The sequence below is a fragment of the Phyllobates terribilis genome, unplaced genomic scaffold, assembly GCF_046119375.1.
Source record: "Phyllobates terribilis strain yellow unplaced genomic scaffold, ASM4611937v1 Scaffold_5__5_contigs__length_657084704, whole genome shotgun sequence".
NCBI lineage: Eukaryota > Metazoa > Chordata > Amphibia > Anura > Dendrobatidae > Phyllobates > Phyllobates terribilis.
This window is the reverse complement of record NW_027362765.1, coordinates 76,446,874-76,461,175: the sequence shown is the minus strand read 5'-3', so window position 1 is coordinate 76,461,175 and position 14,302 is coordinate 76,446,874. Positions and strand designations below refer to the sequence as shown.

Sequence of the window (14,302 nt, the reverse complement as noted above, 5' to 3'; positions counted from 1 at the left end):
CCAACGGTGTTGAGGCGGGTGGGAACAGCAGGGGGTGAAGGTGCTGTGTTTAAAGAGGTGGAGTTATGCAGATCTAAAACGCGTGGATTGCAGCAGCAGCAAGCCGAAAAGTGCAGGCATGTAAGGGATCTAGAGGTTGACAACATGTCTTCTTAACGGGAGTCCAGGAGCTCATCTCCACAAATGGACTTTTTAGGATCCTTGGGTGGCTCCGTAGTTTGAAACCAATTCTGGTTATCGCTTCTCGGCCTTTTGGCTAAGATCAAGTGTAGTATCTGTTCTTATCAGTTTAATATCTGATACGTCCCCTATCTGGGGACCATATATTAAATGGATTTTTAGAACAGGGAGATGGAAAAAGAGCTTGCTCTGTCCACTCCACGCATTGACCTGGTATTGCAGTATCTCCAGGACCGGTGCACCCCTTCTTTAATGCAGTTTCTAAAATCAGAAAGAATTGAATTCAATGTTTTTTGTTCATTTTGCTTGTTTGTCGGATTTTGGGATGGACTCTTTGGCTCTGCTTTTCTTCTCCTCATTGGATTTTTCATGTTCAAAGTTGCAGAAGCCAGATTACAAGCTCATTTTGGTTCAACTTCAGCAACTGTGCATTGCATTGCCATGTAATGTGATGCAATGCTATCTTTCTAGCTCTCCCTTTTTACTTCCTTTTGGATAAACAGACATATTAGGCAAGCATTTTGGAGCTTTCACCTAAATAACTACAGGTGGTGAGATAAGCTGCACAATATAATTGACCTTTCAGTATATTGTTGCACACACACCATCTATTTAGCAAATGCCCTTGTTATCAACAGCAGCCTTTTAAACTCACCTGAGCTAACAGGTATGTGCGCTGGTTACTCTGCTGCGCTTAAAATTTCTTTTTTGGTTTGCTACAATGCCTTTTCTGAAACGTTGTCTCCTTCTGCTGGAACACTGACTTCTTTCATTTAATGCCTGCAGACTATAAAAGAGAACCCAACCCAAAAAGTTTGGTTGATTAGTCTGTGGCATTCTGTTAAACTGTTGCTTATGGCGGTCTCTGTGAGCTTCTCAGCGACATTCAGCCAGCCAGGTATCCTGCCTGCAGTAGATGGAATGTGGCAATGGAACGCTGGCTGCGCGTGTCATAATAGGCTCTGAGCCTTTATATACCTGTGCACAGCAGCAGCCACCTTCAGTCTGCTGCTGGACAGCCAGCAGCAGCAGCAGCAGGAGAGGTATGTAATCAGGAGCCCTCCTGCTAAGGGTAGACAGCTGCTCGTTCCACCCCACCCCCCGCCTTAATTGGTTCTCCTCCCTTCCAACGGTGTTGAGGCGGGTGGGAACAGCAGGGGGTGAAGGTGCTGTGTTTAAAGAGGTGGAGTTATGCAGATCTAAAACGCGTGGATTGCAGCAGCAGCAAGCCGAAAAGTGCAGGCATGTAAGGGATCTAGAGGTTGACAACATGTCTTCTTAACGGGAGTCCAGGAGCTCATCTCCACAAATGGACTTTTTAGGATCCTTGGGTGGCTCCGTAGTTTGAAACCAATTCTGGTTATCGCTTCTCGGCCTTTTGGCTAAGATCAAGTGTAGTATCTGTTCTTATCAGTTTAATATCTGATACGTCCCCTATCTGGGGACCATATATTAAATGGATTTTTAGAACAGGGAGATGGAAAAAGAGCTTGCTCTGTCCACTCCACGCATTGACCTGGTATTGCAGTATCTCCAGGACCGGTGCACCCCTTCTTTAATGCAGTTTCTAAAATCAGAAAGAATTGAATTCAATGTTTTTTGTTCATTTTGCTTGTTTGTCGGATTTTGGGATGGACTCTTTGGCTCTGCTTTTCTTCTCCTCATTGGATTTTTCATGTTCAAAGTTGCAGAAGCCAGATTACAAGCTCATTTTGGTTCAACTTCAGCAACTGTGCATTGCATTGCCATGTAATGTGATGCAATGCTATCTTTCTAGCTCTCCCTTTTTACTTCCTTTTGGATAAACAGACATATTAGGCAAGCATTTTGGAGCTTTCACCTAAACAACTACAGGTGGTGAGATAAGCTGCACAATATAATTGACCTTTCAGTATATTGTTGCACACACACCATCTATTTAGCAAATGCCCTTGTTATCAACAGCAGCCTTTTAAACTCACCTGAGCTAACAGGTATGTGCGCTGGTTACTCTGCTGCGCTTAAAATTTCTTTTTTGGTTTGCTACAATGCCTTTTCTGAAACGTTGTCTCCTTCTGCTGGAACACTGACTTCTTTCATTTAATGCCTGCAGACTATAAAAGAGAACCCAACCCAAAAAGTTTGGTTGATTAGTCTGTGGCATTCTGTTAAACTGTTGCTTATGGCGGTCTCTGTGAGCTTCTCAGCGACATTCAGCCAGCCAGGTATCCTGCCTGCAGTAGATGGAATGTGGCAATGGAACGCTGGCTGCGCGTGTCATAATAGGCTCTGAGCCTTTATATACCTGTGCACAGCAGCAGCCACCTTCAGTCTGCTGCTGGACAGCCAGCAGCAGCAGCAGCAGGAGAGGTATGTAATCAGGAGCCCTCCTGCTAAGGGTAGACAGCTGCTCGTTCCACCCCACCCCCCGCCTTAATTGGTTCTCCTCCCTTCCAACGGTGTTGAGGCGGGTGGGAACAGCAGGGGGTGAAGGTGCTGTGTTTAAAGAGGTGGAGTTATGCAGATCTAAAACGCGTGGATTGCAGCAGCAGCAAGCCGAAAAGTGCAGGCATGTAAGGGATCTAGAGGTTGACAACATGTCTTCTTAACGGGAGTCCAGGAGCTCATCTCCACAAATGGACTTTTTAGGATCCTTGGGTGGCTCCGTAGTTTGAAACCAATTCTGGTTATCGCTTCTCGGCCTTTTGGCTAAGATCAAGTGTAGTATCTGTTCTTATCAGTTTAATATCTGATACGTCCCCTATCTGGGGACCATATATTAAATGGATTTTTAGAACAGGGAGATGGAAAAAGAGCTTGCTCTGTCCACTCCACGCATTGACCTGGTATTGCAGTATCTCCAGGACCGGTGCACCCCTTCTTTAATGCAGTTTCTAAAATCAGAAAGAATTGAATTCAATGTTTTTTGTTCATTTTGCTTGTTTGTCGGATTTTGGGATGGACTCTTTCGCTCTGCTTTTCTTCTCCTCATTGGATTTTTCATGTTCAAAGTTGCAGAAGCCAGATTACAAGCTCATTTTGGTTCAACTTCAGCAACTGTGCATTGCATTGCCATGTAATGTGATGCAATGCTATCTTTCTAGCTCTCCCTTTTTACTTCCTTTTGGATAAACAGACATATTAGGCAAGCATTTTGGAGCTTTCACCTAAATACCTACAGGTGGTGAGATAAGCTGCACAATATAATTGACCTTTCAGTATATTGTTGCACACACACCATCTATTTAGCAAATGCCCTTGTTATCAACAGCAGCCTTTTAAACTCACCTGAGCTAACAGGTATGTGCGCTGGTTACTCTGCTGCGCTTAAAATTTCTTTTTTGGTTTGCTACAATGCCTTTTCTGAAACGTTGTCTCCTTCTGCTGGAACACTGACTTCTTTCATTTAATGCCTGCAGACTATAAAAGAGAACCCAACCCAAAAAGTTTGGTTGATTAGTCTGTGGCATTCTGTTAAACTGTTGCTTATGGCGGTCTCTGTGAGCTTCTCAGCGACATTCAGCCAGCCAGGTATCCTGCCTGCAGTAGATGGAATGTGGCAATGGAACGCTGGCTGCGCGTGTCATAATAGGCTCTGAGCCTTTATATACCTGTGCACAGCAGCAGCCACCTTCAGTCTGCTGCTGGACAGCCAGCAGCAGCAGCAGCAGGAGAGGTATGTAATCAGGAGCCCTCCTGCTAAGGGTAGACAGCTGCTCGTTCCACCCCACCCCCCGCCTTAATTGGTTCTCCTCCCTTCCAACGGTGTTGAGGCGGGTGGGAACAGCAGGGGGTGAAGGTGCTGTGTTTAAAGAGGTGGAGTTATGCAGATCTAAAACGCGTGGATTGCAGCAGCAGCAAGCCGAAAAGTGCAGGCATGTAAGGGATCTAGAGGTTGACAACATGTCTTCTTAACGGGAGTCCAGGAGCTCATCTCCACAAATGGACTTTTTAGGATCCTTGGGTGGCTCCGTAGTTTGAAACCAATTCTGGTTATCGCTTCTCGGCCTTTTGGCTAAGATCAAGTGTAGTATCTTTTGAAAAGGCAGTTTTGTCCTTGGGCTGCCCTAGTAAATTGATGCATATTACACACTGGTTTGGTGCACTTGTTAGTACGCCAGGTGGCTCATAGAGTTATCTGATGGAAAACATGGCCCTCCAGGATCGAAGTCACTAGGCTGGGTAAGTGTGAGGGCTTTGGAGCAATGTGCCCCAGGAGTAGGCGCCCTGGTGGGAGTCCAAGCTTACTGGGACTGGGAACCCCAGAAAGACTTGGCTTCGTAGCACGCCGCACCTTTGCCAATCATACTTTCTGAGCAACCCCCCCTATTCCTGGCCTCCGGGCTAGGAAGGGGAATTTTTATAAACCCGGTCGGAGGTCCGGTCAGCTTTGGGCTGAGAAACCAACACAGGCTCCAGCTCCACTAGGGTGGCAGCCTAGATGGAAGCTGGGAGCACGAAAACGGCTCTTCTCCGGCTTCGGCTAGGGAGAGCATCGGAGATCCCTGACCCTCGCTGTGGCCTTCTGGCTCGGAGGGATGGGGATGGTTTATTGGGGACTCTCTCCTCCGGGAAGGGTCCACATGAATCCTCGCCTCGTGCGCTGTTTTGGTGTGACTTCGGTCACATTTTTCAGTGCCTTGGATGCAGCTTCAATCAAAAAATCTGTTCTTATCAGTTTAATATCTGATACGTCCCCTATCTGGGGACCATATATTAAATGGATTTTTAGAACAGGGAGATGGAAAAAGAGCTTGCTCTGTCCACTCCACGCATTGACCTGGTATTGCAGTATCTCCAGGACCGGTGCACCCCTTCTTTAATGCAGTTTCTAAAATCAGAAAGAATTGAATTCAATGTTTTTTGTTCATTTTGCTTGTTTGTCGGATTTTGGGATGGACTCTTTGGCTCTGCTTTTCTTCTCCTCATTGGATTTTTCATGTTCAAAGTTGCAGAAGCCAGATTACAAGCTCATTTTGGTTCAACTTCAGCAACTGTGCATTGCATTGCCATGTAATGTGATGCAATGCTATCTTTCTAGCTCTCCCTTTTTACTTCCTTTTGGATAAACAGACATATTAGGCAAGCATTTTGGAGCTTTCACCTAAATAACTACAGGTGGTGAGATAAGCTGCACAATATAATTGACCTTTCAGTATATTGTTGCACACACACCATCTATTTAGCAAATGCCCTTGTTATCAACAGCAGCCTTTTAAACTCACCTGAGCTAACAGGTATGTGCGCTGGTTACTCTGCTGCGCTTAAAATTTCTTTTTTGGTTTGCTACAATGCCTTTTCTGAAACGTTGTCTCCTTCTGCTGGAACACTGACTTCTTTCATTTAATGCCTGCAGACTATAAAAGAGAACCCAACCCAAAAAGTTTGGTTGATTAGTCTGTGGCATTCTGTTAAACTGTTGCTTATGGCGGTCTCTGTGAGCTTCTCAGCGACATTCAGCCAGCCAGGTATCCTGCCTGCAGTAGATGGAATGTGGCAATGGAACGCTGGCTGCGCGTGTCATAATAGGCTCTGAGCCTTTATATACCTGTGCACAGCAGCAGCCACCTTCAGTCTGCTGCTGGACAGCCAGCAGCAGCAGCAGCAGGAGAGGTATGTAATCAGGAGCCCTCCTGCTAAGGGTAGACAGCTGCTCGTTCCACCCCACCCCCCGCCTTAATTGGTTCTCCTCCCTTCCAACGGTGTTGAGGCGGGTGGGAACAGCAGGGGGTGAAGGTGCTGTGTTTAAAGAGGTGGAGTTATGCAGATCTAAAACGCGTGGATTGCAGCAGCAGCAAGCCGAAAAGTGCAGGCATGTAAGGGATCTAGAGGTTGACAACATGTCTTCTTAACGGGAGTCCAGGAGCTCATCTCCACAAATGGACTTTTTAGGATCCTTGGGTGGCTCCGTAGTTTGAAACCAATTCTGGTTATCGCTTCTCGGCCTTTTGGCTAAGATCAAGTGTAGTATCTGTTCTTATCAGTTTAATATCTGATTCGTCCCCTATCTGGGGACCATATATTAAATGGATTTTTAGAACAGGGAGATGGAAAAAGAGCTTGCTCTGTCCACTCCACGCATTGACCTGGTATTGCAGTATCTCCAGGACCGGTGCACCCCTTCTTTAATGCAGTTTCTAAAATCAGAAAGAATTGAATTCAATGTTTTTTGTTCATTTTGCTTGTTTGTCGGATTTTGGGATGGACTCTTTGGCTCTGCTTTTCTTCTCCTCATTGGATTTTTCATGTTCAAAGTTGCAGAAGCCAGATTACAAGCTCATTTTGGTTCAACTTCAGCAACTGTGCATTGCATTGCCATGTAATGTGATGCAATGCTATCTTTCTAGCTCTCCCTTTTTACTTCCTTTTGGATAAACAGACATATTAGGCAAGCATTTTGGAGCTTTCACCTAAATAACTACAGGTGGTGAGATAAGCTGCACAATATAATTGACCTTTCAGTATATTGTTGCACACACACCATCTATTTAGCAAATGCCCTTGTTATCAACAGCAGCCTTTTAAACTCACCTGAGCTAACAGGTATGTGCGCTGGTTACTCTGCTGCGCTTAAAATTTCTTTTTTGGTTTGCTACAATGCCTTTTCTGAAACGTTGTCTCCTTCTGCTGGAACACTGACTTCTTTCATTTAATGCCTGCAGACTATAAAAGAGAACCCAACCCAAAAAGTTTGGTTGATTAGTCTGTGGCATTCTGTTAAACTGTTGCTTATGGCGGTCTCTGTGAGCTTCTCAGCGACATTCAGCCAGCCAGGTATCCTGCCTGCAGTAGATGGAATGTGGCAATGGAACGCTGGCTGCGCGTGTCATAATAGGCTCTGAGCCTTTATATACCTGTGCACAGCAGCAGCCACCTTCAGTCTGCTGCTGGACAGCCAGCAGCAGCAGCAGCAGCAGGAGAGGTATGTAATCAGGAGCCCTCCTGCTAAGGGTAGACAGCTGCTCGTTCCACCCCACCCCCCGCCTTAATTGGTTCTCCTCCCTTCCAACGGTGTTGAGGCGGGTGGGAACAGCAGGGGGTGAAGGTGCTGTGTTTAAAGAGGTGGAGTTATGCAGATCTAAAACGCGTGGATTGCAGCAGCAGCAAGCCGAAAAGTGCAGGCATGTAAGGGATCTAGAGGTTGACAACATGTCTTCTTAACGGGAGTCCAGGAGCTCATCTCCACAAATGGACTTTTTAGGATCCTTGGGTGGCTCCGTAGTTTGAAACCAATTCTGGTTATCGCTTCTCGGCCTTTTGGCTAAGATCAAGTGTAGTATCTGTTCTTATCAGTTTAATATCTGATACGTCCCCTATCTGGGGACCATATATTAAATGGATTTTTAGAACAGGGAGATGGAAAAAGAGCTTGCTCTGTCCACTCCACGCATTGACCTGGTATTGCAGTATCTCCAGGACCGGTGCACCCCTTCTTTAATGCAGTTTCTAAAATCAGAAAGAATTGAATTCAATGTTTTTTGTTCATTTTGCTTGTTTGTCGGATTTTGGGATGGACTCTTTGGCTCTGCTTTTCTTCTCCTCATTGGATTTTTCATGTTCAAAGTTGCAGAAGCCAGATTACAAGCTCATTTTGGTTCAACTTCAGCAACTGTGCATTGCATTGCCATGTAATGTGATGCAATGCTATCTTTCTAGCTCTCCCTTTTTACTTCCTTTTGGATAAACAGACATATTAGGCAAGCATTTTGGAGCTTTCACCTAAATAACTACAGGTGGTGAGATAAGCTGCACAATATAATTGACCTTTCAGTATATTGTTGCACACACACCATCTATTTAGCAAATGCCCTTGTTATCAACAGCAGCCTTTTAAACTCACCTGAGCTAACAGGTATGTGCGCTGGTTACTCTGCTGCGCTTAAAATTTCTTTTTTGGTTTGCTACAATGCCTTTTCTGAAACGTTGTCTCCTTCTGCTGGAACACTGACTTCTTTCATTTAATGCCTGCAGACTATAAAAGAGAACCCAACCCAAAAAGTTTGGTTGATTAGTCTGTGGCATTCTGTTAAACTGTTGCTTATGGCGGTCTCTGTGAGCTTCTCAGCGACATTCAGCCAGCCAGGTATCCTGCCTGCAGTAGATGGAATGTGGCAATGGAACGCTGGCTGCGCGTGTCATAATAGGCTCTGAGCCTTTATATACCTGTGCACAGCAGCAGCCACCTTCAGTCTGCTGCTGGACAGCCAGCAGCAGCAGCAGCAGCAGGAGAGGTATGTAATCAGGAGCCCTCCTGCTAAGGGTAGACAGCTGCTCGTTCCACCCCACCCCCCGCCTTAATTGGTTCTCCTCCCTTCCAACGGTGTTGAGGCGGGTGGGAACAGCAGGGGGTGAAGGTGCTGTGTTTAAAGAGGTGGAGTTATGCAGATCTAAAACGCGTGGATTGCAGCAGCAGCAAGCCGAAAAGTGCAGGCATGTAAGGGATCTAGAGGTTGACAACATGTCTTCTTAACGGGAGTCCAGGAGCTCATCTCCACAAATGGACTTTTTAGGATCCTTGGGTGGCTCCGTAGTTTGAAACCAATTCTGGTTATCGCTTCTCGGCCTTTTGGCTAAGATCAAGTGTAGTATCTGTTCTTATCAGTTTAATATCTGATACGTCCCCTATCTGGGGACCATATATTAAATGGATTTTTAGAACAGGGAGATGGAAAAAGAGCTTGCTCTGTCCACTCCACGCATTGACCTGGTATTGCAGTATCTCCAGGACCGGTGCACCCCTTCTTTAATGCAGTTTCTAAAATCAGAAAGAATTGAATTCAATGTTTTTTGTTCATTTTGCTTGTTTGTCGGATTTTGGGATGGACTCTTTGGCTCTGCTTTTCTTCTCCTCATTGGATTTTTCATGTTCAAAGTTGCAGAAGCCAGATTACAAGCTCATTTTGGTTCAACTTCAGCAACTGTGCATTGCATTGCCATGTAATGTGATGCAATGCTATCTTTCTAGCTCTCCCTTTTTACTTCCTTTTGGATAAACAGACATATTAGGCAAGCATTTTGGAGCTTTCACCTAAATAACTACAGGTGGTGAGATAAGCTGCACAATATAATTGACCTTTCAGTATATTGTTGCACACACACCATCTATTTAGCAAATGCCCTTGTTATCAACAGCAGCCTTTTAAACTCACCTGAGCTAACAGGTATGTGCGCTGGTTACTCTGCTGCGCTTAAAATTTCTTTTTTGGTTTGCTACAATGCCTTTTCTGAAACGTTGTCTCCTTCTGCTGGAACACTGACTTCTTTCATTTAATGCCTGCAGACTATAAAAGAGAACCCAACCCAAAAAGTTTGGTTGATTAGTCTGTGGCATTCTGTTAAACTGTTGCTTATGGCGGTCTCTGTGAGCTTCTCAGCGACATTCAGCCAGCCAGGTATCCTGCCTGCAGTAGATGGAATGTGGCAATGGAACGCTGGCTGCGCGTGTCATAATAGGCTCTGAGCCTTTATATACCTGTGCACAGCAGCAGCCACCTTCAGTCTGCTGCTGGACAGCCAGCAGCAGCAGCAGCAGCAGGAGAGGTATGTAATCAGGAGCCCTCCTGCTAAGGGTAGACAGCTGCTCGTTCCACCCCACCCCCCGCCTTAATTGGTTCTCCTCCCTTCCAACGGTGTTGAGGCGGGTGGGAACAGCAGGGGGTGAAGGTGCTGTGTTTAAAGAGGTGGAGTTATGCAGATCTAAAACGCGTGGATTGCAGCAGCAGCAAGCCGAAAAGTGCAGGCATGTAAGGGATCTAGAGGTTGACAACATGTCTTCTTAACGGGAGTCCAGGAGCTCATCTCCACAAATGGACTTTTTAGGATCCTTGGGTGGCTCCGTAGTTTGAAACCAATTCTGGTTATCGCTTCTCGGCCTTTTGGCTAAGATCAAGTGTAGTATCTGTTCTTATCAGTTTAATATCTGATACGTCCCCTATCTGGGGACCATATATTAAATGGATTTTTAGAACAGGGAGATGGAAAAAGAGCTTGCTCTGTCCACTCCACGCATTGACCTGGTATTGCAGTATCTCCAGGACCGGTGCACCCCTTCTTTAATGCAGTTTCTAAAATCAGAAAGAATTGAATTCAATGTTTTTTGTTCATTTTGCTTGTTTGTCGGATTTTGGGATGGACTCTTTGGCTCTGCTTTTCTTCTCCTCATTGGATTTTTCATGTTCAAAGTTGCAGAAGCCAGATTACAAGCTCATTTTGGTTCAACTTCAGCAACTGTGCATTGCATTGCCATGTAATGTGATGCAATGCTATCTTTCTAGCTCTCCCTTTTTACTTCCTTTTGGATAAACAGACATATTAGGCAAGCATTTTGGAGCTTTCACCTAAATAACTACAGGTGGTGAGATAAGCTGCACAATATAATTGACCTTTCAGTATATTGTTGCACACACACCATCTATTTAGCAAATGCCCTTGTTATCAACAGCAGCCTTTTAAACTCACCTGAGCTAACAGGTATGTGCGCTGGTTACTCTGCTGCGCTTAAAATTTCTTTTTTGGTTTGCTACAATGCCTTTTCTGAAACGTTGTCTCCTTCTGCTGGAACACTGACTTCTTTCATTTAATGCCTGCAGACTATAAAAGAGAACCCAACCCAAAAAGTTTGGTTGATTAGTCTGTGGCATTCTGTTAAACTGTTGCTTATGGCGGTCTCTGTGAGCTTCTCAGCGACATTCAGCCAGCCAGGTATCCTGCCTGCAGTAGATGGAATGTGGCAATGGAACGCTGGCTGCGCGTGTCATAATAGGCTCTGAGCCTTTATATACCTGTGCACAGCAGCAGCCACCTTCAGTCTGCTGCTGGACAGCCAGCAGCAGCAGCAGCAGCAGGAGAAGTATGTAATCAGGAGCCCTCCTGCTAAGGGTAGACAGCTGCTCGTTCCACCCCACCCCCCGCCTTAATTGGTTCTCCTCCCTTCCAACGGTGTTGAGGCGGGTGGGAACAGCAGGGGGTGAAGGTGCTGTGTTTAAAGAGGTGGAGTTATGCAGATCTAAAACGCGTGGATTGCAGCAGCAGCAAGCCGAAAAGTGCAGGCATGTAAGGGATCTAGAGGTTGACAACATGTCTTCTTAACGGGAGTCCAGGAGCTCATCTCCACAAATGGACTTTTTAGGATCCTTGGGTGGCTCCGTAGTTTGAAACCAATTCTGGTTATCGCTTCTCGGCCTTTTGGCTAAGATCAAGTGTAGTATCTGTTCTTATCAGTTTAATATCTGATACGTCCCCTATCTGGGGACCATATATTAAATGGATTTTTAGAACAGGGAGATGGAAAAAGAGCTTGCTCTGTCCACTCCACGCATTGACCTGGTATTGCAGTATCTCCAGGACCGGTGCACCCCTTCTTTAATGCAGTTTCTAAAATCAGAAAGAATTGAATTCAATGTTTTTTGTTCATTTTGCTTGTTTGTCGGATTTTGGGATGGACTCTTTGGCTCTGCTTTTCTTCTCCTCATTGGATTTTTCATGTTCAAAGTTGCAGAAGCCAGATTACAAGCTCATTTTGGTTCAACTTCAGCAACTGTGCATTGCATTGCCATGTAATGTGATGCAATGCTATCTTTCTAGCTCTCCCTTTTTACTTCCTTTTGGATAAACAGACATATTAGGCAAGCATTTTGGAGCTTTCACCTAAATAACTACAGGTGGTGAGATAAGCTGCACAATATAATTGACCTTTCAGTATATTGTTGCACACACACCATCTATTTAGCAAATGCCCTTGTTATCAACAGCAGCCTTTTAAACTCACCTGAGCTAACAGGTATGTGCGCTGGTTACTCTGCTGCGCTTAAAATTTCTTTTTTGGTTTGCTACAATGCCTTTTCTGAAACGTTGTCTCCTTCTGCTGGAACACTGACTTCTTTCATTTAATGCCTGCAGACTATAAAAGAGAACCCAACCCAAAAAGTTTGGTTGATTAGTCTGTGGCATTCTGTTAAACTGTTGCTTATGGCGGTCTCTGTGAGCTTCTCAGCGACATTCAGCCAGCCAGGTATCCTGCCTGCAGTAGATGGAATGTGGCAATGGAACGCTGGCTGCGCGTGTCATAATAGGCTCTGAGCCTTTATATACCTGTGCACAGCAGCAGCCACCTTCAGTCTGCTGCTGGACAGCCAGCAGCAGCAGCAGCAGGAGAGGTATGTAATCAGGAGCCCTCCTGCTAAGGGTAGACAGCTGCTCGTTCCACCCCACCCCCCGCCTTAATTGGTTCTCCTCCCTTCCAACGGTGTTGAGGCGGGTGGGAACAGCAGGGGGTGAAGGTGCTGTGTTTAAAGAGGTGGAGTTATGCAGATCTAAAACGCGTGGATTGCAGCAGCAGCAAGCCGAAAAGTGCAGGCATGTAAGGGATCTAGAGGTTGACAACATGTCTTCTTAACGGGAGTCCAGGAGCTCATCTCCACAAATGGACTTTTTAGGATCCTTGGGTGGCTCCGTAGTTTGAAACCAATTCTGGTTATCGCTTCTCGGCCTTTTGGCTAAGATCAAGTGTAGTATCTGTTCTTATCAGTTTAATATCTGATACGTCCCCTATCTGGGGACCATATATTAAATGGATTTTTAGAACAGGGAGATGGAAAAAGAGCTTGCTCTGTCCACTCCACGCATTGACCTGGTATTGCAGTATCTCCAGGACCGGTGCACCCCTTCTTTAATGCAGTTTCTAAAATCAGAAAGAATTGAATTCAATGTTTTTTGTTCATTTTGCTTGTTTGTCGGATTTTGGGATGGACTCTTTGGCTCTGCTTTTCTTCTCCTCATTGGATTTTTCATGTTCAAAGTTGCAGAAGCCAGATTACAAGCTCATTTTGGTTCAACTTCAGCAACTGTGCATTGCATTGCCATGTAATGTGATGCAATGCTATCTTTCTAGCTCTCCCTTTTTACTTCCTTTTGGATAAACAGACATATTAGGCAAGCATTTTGGAGCTTTCACCTAAATAACTACAGGTGGTGAGATAAGCTGCACAATATAATTGACCTTTCAGTATATTGTTGCACACACACCATCTATTTAGCAAATGCCCTTGTTATCAACAGCAGCCTTTTAAACTCACCTGAGCTAACAGGTATGTGCGCTGGTTACTCTGCTGCGCTTAAAATTTCTTTTTTGGTTTGCTACAATGCCTTTTCTGAAACGTTGTCTCCTTCTGCTGGAACACTGACTTCTTTCATTTAATGCCTGCAGACTATAAAAGAGAACCCAACCCAAAAAGTTTGGTTGATTAGTCTGTGGCATTCTGTTAAACTGTTGCTTATGGCGGTCTCTGTGAGCTTCTCAGCGACATTCAGCCAGCCAGGTATCCTGCCTGCAGTAGATGGAATGTGGCAATGGAACGCTGGCTGCGCGTGTCATAATAGGCTCTGAGCCTTTATATACCTGTGCACAGCAGCAGCCACCTTCAGTCTGCTGCTGGACAGCCAGCAGCAGCAGCAGCAGCAGGAGAGGTATGTAATCAGGAGCCCTCCTGCTAAGGGTAGACAGCTGCTCGTTCCACCCCACCCCCCGCCTTAATTGGTTCTCCTCCCTTCCAACGGTGTTGAGGCGGGTGGGAACAGCAGGGGGTGAAGGTGCTGTGTTTAAAGAGGTGGAGTTATGCAGATCTAAAACGCGTGGATTGCAGCAGCAGCAAGCCGAAAAGTGCAGGCATGTAAGGGATCTAGAGGTTGACAACATGTCTTCTTAACGGGAGTCCAGGAGCTCATCTCCACAAATGGACTTTTTAGGATCCTTGGGTGGCTCCGTAGTTTGAAACCAATTCTGGTTATCGCTTCTCGGCCTTTTGGCTAAGATCAAGTGTAGTATCTGTTATTATCAGTTTAATATCTGATACGTCCCCTATCTGGGGACCATATATTAAACGGATTTTTAGAACAGGGAGATGGAAAAAGAGCTTGCTCTGTCCACTCCACGCATTGACCTGGTATTGCAGTATCTCCAGGACCGGTGCACCCCTTCTTTAATGCAGTTTCTAAAATCAGAAAGAATTGAATTCAATGTTTTTTGTTCATTTTGCTTGTTTGTCGGATTTTGGGATGGACTCTTTGGCTCTGCTTTTCTTCTCCTCATTGGATTTTTCATGTTCAAAGTTGCAGAAGCCAGATTACAAGCTCATTTTGGTTCAAC

General features: G+C 45.3%; 11 non-coding genes and 1 pseudogene across 11 annotated transcripts; all 12 read left to right on the top strand.

The window, feature by feature from the left end:
- Positions 1–236: 236 nt before the first annotated feature.
- On the top strand, positions 237–427 carry LOC141149829 (U2 spliceosomal RNA). The gene has a single exon (XR_012246113.1). It is a non-coding gene; the product is annotated as a U2 spliceosomal RNA (small nuclear RNA).
- A 1,115-nt stretch (positions 428–1,542) lies between these two features.
- Positions 1,543–1,733, top strand: LOC141149818 (U2 spliceosomal RNA). The gene has a single exon (XR_012246102.1). It is a non-coding gene; the product is annotated as a U2 spliceosomal RNA (small nuclear RNA).
- Positions 1,734–2,848: 1,115 nt separating this feature from the next.
- Positions 2,849–3,039, top strand: LOC141149807 (U2 spliceosomal RNA). Its single transcript, XR_012246091.1, has one exon. It is a non-coding gene; the product is annotated as a U2 spliceosomal RNA (small nuclear RNA).
- Positions 3,040–4,154: 1,115 nt separating this feature from the next.
- LOC141151101 (U2 spliceosomal RNA) lies at positions 4,155–4,270 on the top strand (annotated as a pseudogene).
- A 524-nt stretch (positions 4,271–4,794) lies between these two features.
- LOC141150173 (U2 spliceosomal RNA) lies at positions 4,795–4,976 on the top strand. Its single transcript, XR_012246439.1, has one exon. It is a non-coding gene; the product is annotated as a U2 spliceosomal RNA (small nuclear RNA).
- Positions 4,977–6,091: 1,115 nt separating this feature from the next.
- On the top strand, positions 6,092–6,282 carry LOC141149950 (U2 spliceosomal RNA). Its single transcript, XR_012246227.1, has one exon. It is a non-coding gene; the product is annotated as a U2 spliceosomal RNA (small nuclear RNA).
- Positions 6,283–7,400: 1,118 nt separating this feature from the next.
- Positions 7,401–7,591, top strand: LOC141149796 (U2 spliceosomal RNA). Its single transcript, XR_012246080.1, has one exon. It is a non-coding gene; the product is annotated as a U2 spliceosomal RNA (small nuclear RNA).
- Positions 7,592–8,709: 1,118 nt separating this feature from the next.
- Positions 8,710–8,900, top strand: LOC141149784 (U2 spliceosomal RNA). The gene has a single exon (XR_012246069.1). It is a non-coding gene; the product is annotated as a U2 spliceosomal RNA (small nuclear RNA).
- Positions 8,901–10,018: 1,118 nt separating this feature from the next.
- On the top strand, positions 10,019–10,209 carry LOC141149772 (U2 spliceosomal RNA). The gene has a single exon (XR_012246058.1). It is a non-coding gene; the product is annotated as a U2 spliceosomal RNA (small nuclear RNA).
- A 1,118-nt stretch (positions 10,210–11,327) lies between these two features.
- On the top strand, positions 11,328–11,518 carry LOC141149760 (U2 spliceosomal RNA). The gene has a single exon (XR_012246046.1). It is a non-coding gene; the product is annotated as a U2 spliceosomal RNA (small nuclear RNA).
- Positions 11,519–12,633: 1,115 nt separating this feature from the next.
- LOC141149749 (U2 spliceosomal RNA) lies at positions 12,634–12,824 on the top strand. Its single transcript, XR_012246035.1, has one exon. It is a non-coding gene; the product is annotated as a U2 spliceosomal RNA (small nuclear RNA).
- A 1,118-nt stretch (positions 12,825–13,942) lies between these two features.
- On the top strand, positions 13,943–14,133 carry LOC141149953 (U2 spliceosomal RNA). Its single transcript, XR_012246229.1, has one exon. It is a non-coding gene; the product is annotated as a U2 spliceosomal RNA (small nuclear RNA).
- The last annotated feature ends 169 nt before the right edge of the window (positions 14,134–14,302 follow it).